The following is a 9,869-nucleotide window of genomic DNA, read 5'->3' as shown; positions in this document are numbered from 1 at the left end:
TGCAACTGTTTCGTTAGGGCTGCCACTTGAGCTATTAGCATTAAGATGGTGTCTAATTCGATCATACCAGCCACCTTCTTTGTATTTTCCCTCTCAGTATGCCACTGGTAGTTGTTAAAGGGAATCTCCTTCAGTACCTCATATGCTTCATTAGCACTCTTGCTCAAGAAAGCACCCCCTGCTGCTGCATCTATAATGGTGCTAGTAGTACTTCCCAACCCATTGTAAAAGTTGTGAACCATCATTCTCTTCTCAATTCCATGATGGGGACACTTCTTTAACAACTCCTTAAATCAATCTCATACATCGTATAAAGACTCCCCGACATTCTGGTGGAAATTATTCATTTCACCTAATTTCTCTTTTCTTCTCAAAATTACATAACTTTGTGAAACTATCAAAAATTTACCTAGTCAACTTTGATAATTCTAATTGATAATTAAATAAATTAATTGAGACTATCTAGATGATTTTATCCAAGGTACAATGGGAGACCATGGGCCTATGAATCAAGCTCCAATAAGTTATCATAAATCTAACAAATAAATTTACTAACTAATTAATTCCTTGTGACTCCACTAAAGACTCGGAATTGCACTCTTGAATTCATAGAATGCTCTATAACAAATATAGATACACTATTAATTATCCATTGTTACAACCATAATTGTCACTCAATCCTCTATAGACAGTCTGCAATGAGAAGGGACTAAAATACCGTTTTACCCCTCATTGTATTTTATCTTTCAGAACACTTAGTTCCTTGTAAATGATATTTCAATAAACTAATTTAATTACAGAAATGAGATCTCTATCATTTAACACCTTGAACCAAACTAAAAATAAAACATCATTTCACTTCTTCACAAGAAGCTATAGATGTTCATATCTATGATTAACACTCCTACTCAATTATACTACAGAGTTCCCAATATGTAAGTATGGGCTATTCCGTAGGGTAAGCTGGTAATGAACAAGTCAAAGAACTCAAATAATGCAACCAGTTAGAATACTAACCACTCATAATTGAGATTGAATTGACCTATGGTCAACTATATGATATGACTAGAATAGATAATAACGGCATGTTTACTTATCTTATCAACTGTCAATATCGGTCTTATCCGGTGTAACAAATACATCTGATCTTATCTACTTTGCTAATGTTTTGGAAATAACATAACACCACAATGTGTAAATAGATCATATCATAGATTGGCAAGTTAGTGTAAATCCCGTGCACTAACTAATCTTAGGACTAACTTATTTTGAACATATAATCATATTTATATTCCACTGTGATTACGTCACTATAAATACGATTGGGTATATGCTCTGGATTTAATAGAAGTTTATATTAAACAAATAATCATGAAAATAAAACATGTGAGCAAAGTGATTAACCAAGTCAAAAAATGATTTCTATTCTTTTATTCATAATAAAATGAGATTACAAAGAAATTGAGTTTTAATTAGGGCATAAAATCCCAACAAACTCCCACTTGCACTAATTGAAACTAATGCCTTAACTCTACTAATCTCATTTCCTTTATATGCTTATCAAATGTAGCTTCTGGTCTTTGTAAACGGATCCGCAAGATTGTCTTCAGATGCAATCTTCATAACCTTCACATGTCCCCTGGCCACATATTCTCGAATAATGTGATATTTCCTTTCTATATGCTTACTCCTCTTGTGACTTCGAGGTTCTTTCAAGTTGGCTATCACTCCTGTATTGTCACAAAACAACACAAGCAATTTATCCATTTCTGGAATAACCCCAAGATCTGAATAGAACTTCTTTAGCCAGACTATTTCCTTAGCTACTTTAGACGCAGCTACGTACTCAGCCTCCATGGTGGAATCTGAGATTGCAGACTACTTTACGCTTCTCCATATCACAGCTCCACCCCCAAGAGTAAACACCATTCCAGAAGTACACTTATAGTCATCGACATCAGTCTGAAAATATGAATCCGTGTAGCCTACAGGGTTCAGAACACCACCCTTGCAGACTAACATATAATCCCTAGTCCGCCTTAAATACTTCAGGATATGCTTAACTGATATCCAATGTTCCGGTCCTGGGTTTGACTGATACCTTGTGACGCCCCACATCACTATGGCTGCTTTCTGGAATGACGACTGGCCCTACAAACCAAGACAAGTCTTTCCAGCGTGCTTTGTCCTCACTCGCACACTTCCTAGGAAAACTTCCCAGGAGGTCACCCATCCCTAGATTACTTCAAGCCAAGCACGCTTAACCATGGAGTTCTCAAGTGATGGGCTACCGAAAAGAAGATGCACCTTCCTGATATAGGTAGTACCCATCAATCCATTTAAGCCCTCTTCAACTGTGTAGTCCCATACCTACACAGTCTTAGAATCATTACACTTGACCTTCCCCAGGCGGTGTGGGATTGCACAGCTTACCCGGTCTTTCCCCTTACGGATCACGGGATTTTGACTGTCACATACCTGCTCACTACTCCCACTGCATAGCAGATATCTGGTCTAGTACATAACATGGCATACATCAGACTTCCAACTACAGATGCGTAAGAAACTTTTCTCATTGCATCTTTCTCTTCAGGAGTCTGGGGAGACGCTTCTTGGAATTTGTCATTAAGAAATGTTCAAGCACTTTATCAATGCAAGCTGCTTGAGATAGAGCTAAAAGTTTGTTCTTTCTATCCGTGATGATCTGGATACTTATAACATAACTTGCTTCACCCAAATCCTTCATCTGGAATTGAGTGCTCAGCCAACTCTTCACATCTGATAATTTCTTAACATTATTACCAATGAGTAAGATATCATCTACGTAAAGAATCAGGAATACCACTATTTGATTTGCCTTCAGTTGGTAAACATAGGGCTCATCAATATTTTGTTCAAAGCCATAGGATTTTATTATTTCATCAAACCTAAGATTCCAGGAACAAGAAGCTTGCTTAAGTCCATAAAAGGACCTATTCAACTTTCAAACTTTTCCTTCTTGTCCAACTACATTAAATCCTCCTGGTTGATCCATAAAAATGACTTCGTCAAGCTTTCCATTAAGAAAATATGTCTTGACATCTAGATTTAGTATGCATATAGGCCCTGTTTAGATTATAAGGGCATATTTGTAATTTGGCCCGTTGAGGGCATACATGTAATTATTTACGATAATTGTTGAGACCACAATATTATGTGGATATATGTGTAGCTTGTGGCTTGAGGCGATCTTGTTCTGTGGTACTAGTTGAGTGTCACGATTGTGGTAATTAATGGTTAGTTGAGGTGGTAACCATTAGTAACCTTGGTGTTAGTGGTATTGGTGAAATAAGAATGGAAAAATGGTATTTTAGCAATGGGTGGAATGGCTGGGTTACCCTTGAGGTTTAGGAAGGAAGTGTTTGGAAGGAAGGGTAGAAAGGTCATTTGGGTTTTTAAATGTGATAAACTCAGCTGAAGTTAGCTTTTAGGTTTTAGGCTTTTTTAGAGAGTTTGGTCCTTTAGTTCAAAGGTTCAAAAGGGAAAGGAGGTGCAGAAATTGAGAAGCTGAATTTCTTGAGGAATTTGGGAGTAAAATCAAGCTTTGGAGGAGGATTTATAGCTAGTAATCCTTAGGAATTTTGAAATCTAGAAGAGGTAAGAACTTCAATTTCTGGTTTTTAATTCTGCTTAATGTTCTTGAGAGTTTTGGATTTTGATTTCTGAAATCTGGGTTTGGGATGAAGTTATGAGGAACCTAAGCTTGAGAGTCTGAGAATTGAAGCTTGGAAGGACATTGAAGCAACCTAGGGTCAAATCCTTTCATCAGAGGTAATAAATCTTGATCTTAATTGTCTGGATTTTCTGGGTCAAGATGGTGTTCTTAAGCTTTAGAGCTCAAGTTTGGGTTTCTGTGTTTGATGATGCTTTTAGCTAGTTTTTGATGTTATTAGGTTGTATTGGGAGAGCTATAGTGGTTTAAGGACTTGATTTTAAGTTTGGTGGAAAATTGGGATGGATTTTTGGAGCTTTAGCTCGGGGAAGTTCGAAGGAAAACGTAGAAAAATCTTGCATGTGCTAGTTGTAAAGTTGTAGCGCTATCATTGGAGCGCTACAACGCTAGGCTTCATTTCCAGGGGGGATTTTGTCCCTATTTGTAGTGCTGTAGCACCCACCTAGTGGCGCTGTAGCACTACCCTGCCTCCAGAAATGGGTTTTGGGTATATTTCTTAGGGTTTTTGCTTGGGAGCTCGTGGGTCGATTCCACCACCCTGTTTAGTGGAATTGGGATTCCTAAGAGCTTGGGATTGGTCCCGAAGTTGGGTTATGGAATTGAGATTTAATGATGGTTCAACTTTATGGAATGTGACTACGTGAACGCTAGGGCTCGGTTGGGATCGTGCTCGAGGATCGTTTCATTAACCAAACCAATCAGAATCAAAGGTAAGAAACTACACCCAGTTATGGGGTTATGTTGGGACTAAGAGTTCCCTATACTTGTACGTGATGTCATAAGATGGTATTATGCCATGGGGACATATGATAAACGACCTAAGAGTGCTGGAGACATTATTTGCGCATAGGACGTGGCTCGGCCATTGGTAGTTGAGGTTAAGTATATAATCACTAAGCTCGGCCTAAGTGAGCCGGAGTCAGTGGGACAATCAGAGGGTACGGCCTAAGGGCGTCGACCATGGATATGGTGTTATATGTTTATTGTTATGAATTTGATGATTATGGCATGTTTATTATATGGATAATTGATTATTGGTTTGTAGATTGATATCAGTTATTATGTGAGCGATGTGACCTACTGAGTATCTGATTGATGATTTGTGAATTACCTGACTGTTGATTATCATTTACGTTCTATATCATCTTTTTCTTACTGAGCCTTGGCTCACGGCTGCTACGTGGTTCAGGTAAAGGCAAGGGCAAACTGGACCAGTCCTGAGTTGGAGAGCTCTGGGGCAGAATGTACATAGTCAGCTGATCGGCCACCATAGCCGAGGATTGGTAGAGGGATAAGAAAATCTAAAGTTCCTATTTTTCCATTAGGTGGCTTTTGTCTATACATAAACCTTTAAATTTTGTAAACTGTCCTTTAAAACCTCTTTTGGGATCCCATGTATTAAATGCTTATTTCAGTGAGAAATTTTTTGTTTATGACCAAAATGTTTTAACCCTAACTTAATTACGACTTTAGGATCACGTTTTAAACTATATGACTTGATTAGCAAGTCTTGCACCTTTATAATCACATAGTGTAACGAACTTGGAAATCTAGGGTGTTACAACTTGGTATCAGAGCGTCCTAGGTTTAAAGGTTCCTGAAGACTGGCTGGACATGTACATTCACCGCCAAAGACAAGCTTGACTCAGGGTTTGATAATTGTGTATACATGTGTTATATGCTTGAATGATTGGAAATAAATATGAATGTTGATATCTGTTTGGTTATTAGGGAGCATGAGATAGCATGACCCTTGATTGCTGTGTGATGATATTGAGGCATGCTTATTAGCATTGCTATGCATGTGGTTGAATATTTGGTTAAACTGTTATACCTTGATTGCTTGTGATTGGTTGTGTTATGATGATGGATGATGGAAGGATTATTACCCTGTCATCATAGTCTGACCGCCAAGTCGTTGATTGCAGATTAACTTGGATAGCTATGCATCCAAAACGATCAGCACGACTATCCGGCACTGAGTCTGAGGCTAGAGATGATGACCAGGGCCAGACAAAGTGGCCTGTGCCACATATATACTGAGAGAGGATGCTCGCATCTGGGGGGAAGTGGCTGCACAGACCAAGGATGTTACTACTTTGAGTTGGTATGGATTCAAGGGTTTGTTCAGTCAGAAGTATTACAATGTTTCCATCAGGGCAGCAAAGGTGAATGAATTTGTGGGATTGGTTTAGGGCAGCCTGACAGTTACAGAATATGCCCTAAAATTCGATAGACTTGCGAAGTTTACACCAGATCTTGTGCCTACTAATGCAGCTAGGCAGGATAGATTTATTAGAGGGCTTAATGCTATGATAACCCGAGATGTGAGGATTACAACAGTACCTGAGGGAACAACTTATGCCCAGGCTGTTGAGAAGGCTCTTACTGCTGAGGAAGCGGAGAACAAGATCTGGAGGAAGGGTGCTGCAAGGCGGGACGGCCGCAGAGCGATGCCTCCATACTCTGGGTCTGGTAGGGGCGGATGCCCCAGTGATCTGAAGAGGAAGACCCCTGATGCTTCGAACGCTCCTGGTCCTGATAGGAGAGGTTGGAGTACTCAGGGTGGCCGTCAGGGAGGCAGTGATACATGGAGGAGATATCTAGAGTGCATGAGGTGTAGAAGACACCATCCGGGTGAATGTCGGGCTAAGGCCTGTTATGTGTGCGAGGTGGTAGGACACCTGTAGAAGGACTACCCAACAGTGAAGAAAGGGGAAGCGGGGAAGGTGGACAGCTTGACTCCAGCTCGAGTGTTCACCCTGACGCAGGCAGAGGCCAAGGCTAGTCCCTCGGTGGTGACATGTCAGCTTTCTAGTGTTGTCTATGCTTTTACTCTATTGATTGACTCTGGTGCTACACATTCATTTGTTTCTAGTAAGGTGATTGATAGACTGTGCAGACCTAGTTAGTACTGTATTGCAGGGTTTGAGACTATATTGCCTACAGGGGAACTGGTAGTTTCTAGGAGGTGGATTAGAGCACAGCCAGTGATGGTTGATGGTAGGGAGTTATTAGTAGACTTGATTAAGTTGGGTATGGAGGACTTTGACATTGTTTTGGGCATTGATTGGCTAATTAGATATGGAGCTACTATTGATTGTAGGAAGAAGATGGTGATCTTTGAGCTGGAGGGCGAGGATCCCTTTGTTTTCGTGGGTGCGATATGTTGAACCCGCATACCCATGATATCAGCGTTGAGAGCCAGAGATTTGTTACAGGGGGGAATGTATAGGCTTTCTGGCTAGTGTAGTGGATACTACCAGAGTGTTGCCAACAGGGCCGGAGGGGACCAGATTAGTTCCTGAGTTCTTGGATGTGTTCCCTGAGGATTTACCAGGGTTACAGCCGTACAGGGAGATTCAGTTCATCATTGAGTTGGCACCGGGGATCGAGCCAGTGTCGAGGGTACCATATAGAATGGCACTGGAAGAATTGAAGGAATTGAAGATACAACTGCAAGAATTGTGGATTAAAAGTTTATCAGGCCTAGCTATTAGCCATGGGGTGCTCCAATTTTGTTTGTGAAGTAGAAGGTGTGTATAGACTACAGGGAATTGAACAAGTTGACCATCAAGAACAAGTATCCTCTACCAAGGATTGATGACTTGTTTGATCAGTTGCATGGAAAGACGGTATTATCAAAGGTTAATCTTCAATCTGGTTATCACCAGCTGAGGATCAAGGATGAGGATATAGCAAAGACGGCCTTCCGAGTGAGGTATGGGCACCATGAGTTTCTGGTCATGTCATTTGGTTTGACCAATGCCCCAGCGGCTTTCATGGACTTAATGAACATGGTGTTAAAGGACTTCGTGATTAATTCTTCATCGTCTTCATCGACGACATCTTAGTGTACTCCAGTTCAGAGGCAGAGCATGAGTGACATCTTCGACAGGTTCTGCAGAGGTTGAGAGAGCATTAGTTGTACGCCAAGTTTAAGAAGTGTGAATTTTGGCTACTAGAAGTGACATTCCTTGGACATATTGTGGGTGCAGATGGAATTAAGGTGGATCCATCTAAGGTGGAGGCAGTGAGAGATTGGTCGAGGCCAAGGAATGCCTCGGAGGTTCAGAGTTTCCTATGGTTAGCAGGTTACTACAAACGGTTTGTGGAATGGTTCTCGAAGATCGCTGCACCGATGACAGAATTGACACGAAAGAATTTGAAGTTCATCTAGTCAGACAAGTGTGAGAACAGTTCTCAAGAATTGAAGCGACGACTTATTATTGCACCTATGCTGAGTCTTCGTTTGGAGGAAGAAAAGTTTGTGGTTTATTGCGACGCGTCGAGATTGGGTTTAGGTTGTGTGTTGATGCAAAACGAGAAGGTTATAGCTTATGTGTCACGATAGTTGAAGGAGTATGAGCAGCAGTATCCTACCCATGATTTGGAGTTAGCAGCAGAGGTATTCGCATTAAAGGTCTGGTGACATTATCTGTATAGAGAGAAATGCGAGATATACAACGATCACAAGAGTTTTAAGTACTTCTTTACGCAGAAGGACCTGAACATGATACAGAGGCATTGGCTGGAGTTAGTAAAAGACTATGACTATGATATTCTTTACCACCTAGGGCAAGCTAACATGGTGGTGGATGAGTTGAGCCGGAGAGGCTCGAGGCAGTTATTTAGTTTTACTCAGATTTCCAGAGAGTTGGCTGATGAGATGACCAGGGCGAGGATAGAACTAGTGGTGGGCCAGTTGGCCAACATTACTTTGCAGTCGACCCAACTAGAGAAAATTAAGGAAGGTCAGTTGGCAGATGCTCAATTACAGGAGGTTAGAGAGAATGTCTTACCGGGAGTAGCAAAGGACTATTATATTTATGAGGTTGGTCTGCAACGGTATTAGGGTCGGATCTGTGTTCCGACTAATGTGGGAATTAGACGTGAGATATTGGATGAATCGATACTACGTCGTACCATGAAGATGTATCAAGATCTATGGACGTTGTATTGGTGGCCCGGGATGAAGAAGGATGTGGTGGAGTACGTGGCCAGATGTTTAATCTGTCAACAGGTGAAAGCTGAGCATCAACGACTAGCAGGGCTACTTCAGCCTTTGGGTATTCACGAGTGGAAATGGGAGGATATTACGATGGACTTTGTGGGAGGTTTACCAAGGACAGTAGGGCTATATGATTCGGTGTGGGTGATAGTGGACAAATAAACCAAGTCAGCTCATTTTCTTCCAGTAAAGATGACATATACAGTGGATCAGTATGCAGAGTTATATGCGAGGGAGATCGTGTTATATTATTTTATAATATAATGTAATATTATATTATATTATAATATAATGTTTTAGATTAAATAAATGTGACAAAGAGTGTCACATATTATAACATATAATAGAGAGTTACAATATTAAGATATATGAGATATATCCAAATAATGTAACATATTTGGTGTTACAAATTTGTAACTTCCAAATATTACCCTTTATTGTGTAAATTTGTTGTTACACAATATTGAGATGAATTTCATAAAGCCATATGTGATATGGCTGTTAGAGATATTATTTTAACCCCAATAATGTGTTTTGTGAGTTTCAAAATCATTTGGGAGGGTTTGGAATCGTTTGGAAAAATAACACATTTTTAAGTGCTGAAATTGGTCAGTGGCCACGGCCACAGGCCAAAAACTGACCAATTTTTCAGTTTTTTCAATCTTTGTTGAATGGCTCAAAAAACCCAAATAACTCCCAAATCTCATTTTTAATTGCATATTAATCCAATTAAACATTGGTAACAACCATGGGGGTTGGTAGAATTTGAAATTCAAAGGGTGTCTCTAAACTCTATAAATAGGAGCCTATAGCTCACTTGTAAGACACAACAATTTTTCTATCCATTAGAGCACTTGGCTAGAAACACCTTGAGGCTTGATAATTCCATAAAGCATTTCCTATAATCTGTGAGAGATCCCTTAGTGCTTGAGTTAGGGGGAAATAAGCTTTTGGAAAAAGGTTTCAAACCTTGTTCAAGTTGGTGATCCCTAACACTCTTCACTTTGGTAGTGTGAGTGAGAGTTGTTTATCTTTTGTTTCTTGTTCCTTTCTTTCATTCTATTTCTTTTCATCTTTATATTGTTCTTCTCTATTTACTTGTATTTCTTGTTCAAGAGTTGTAATCTTTTCTTTTCTTTTGTTTCA

At 40.0% G+C, this 9,869-nt stretch overlaps 1 non-coding gene across 1 annotated transcript; it reads left to right on the top strand.

Moving 5' to 3' along the window:
* Positions 1-255: 255 nt before the first annotated feature.
* On the top strand, positions 256-360 carry LOC133813330 (small nucleolar RNA R71). The gene has a single exon (XR_009884353.1). It is a non-coding gene; the product is annotated as a small nucleolar RNA R71 (small nucleolar RNA).
* The last annotated feature ends 9,509 nt before the right edge of the window (positions 361-9,869 follow it).

Source organism: Humulus lupulus, chromosome 1 (assembly GCF_963169125.1).
Source record: "Humulus lupulus chromosome 1, drHumLupu1.1, whole genome shotgun sequence".
Lineage (NCBI taxonomy): Eukaryota > Viridiplantae > Streptophyta > Magnoliopsida > Rosales > Cannabaceae > Humulus > Humulus lupulus.
The sequence above is the reverse complement of the archived record's forward strand: the minus strand, read 5'-3'. Positions and strand labels throughout refer to the sequence as shown.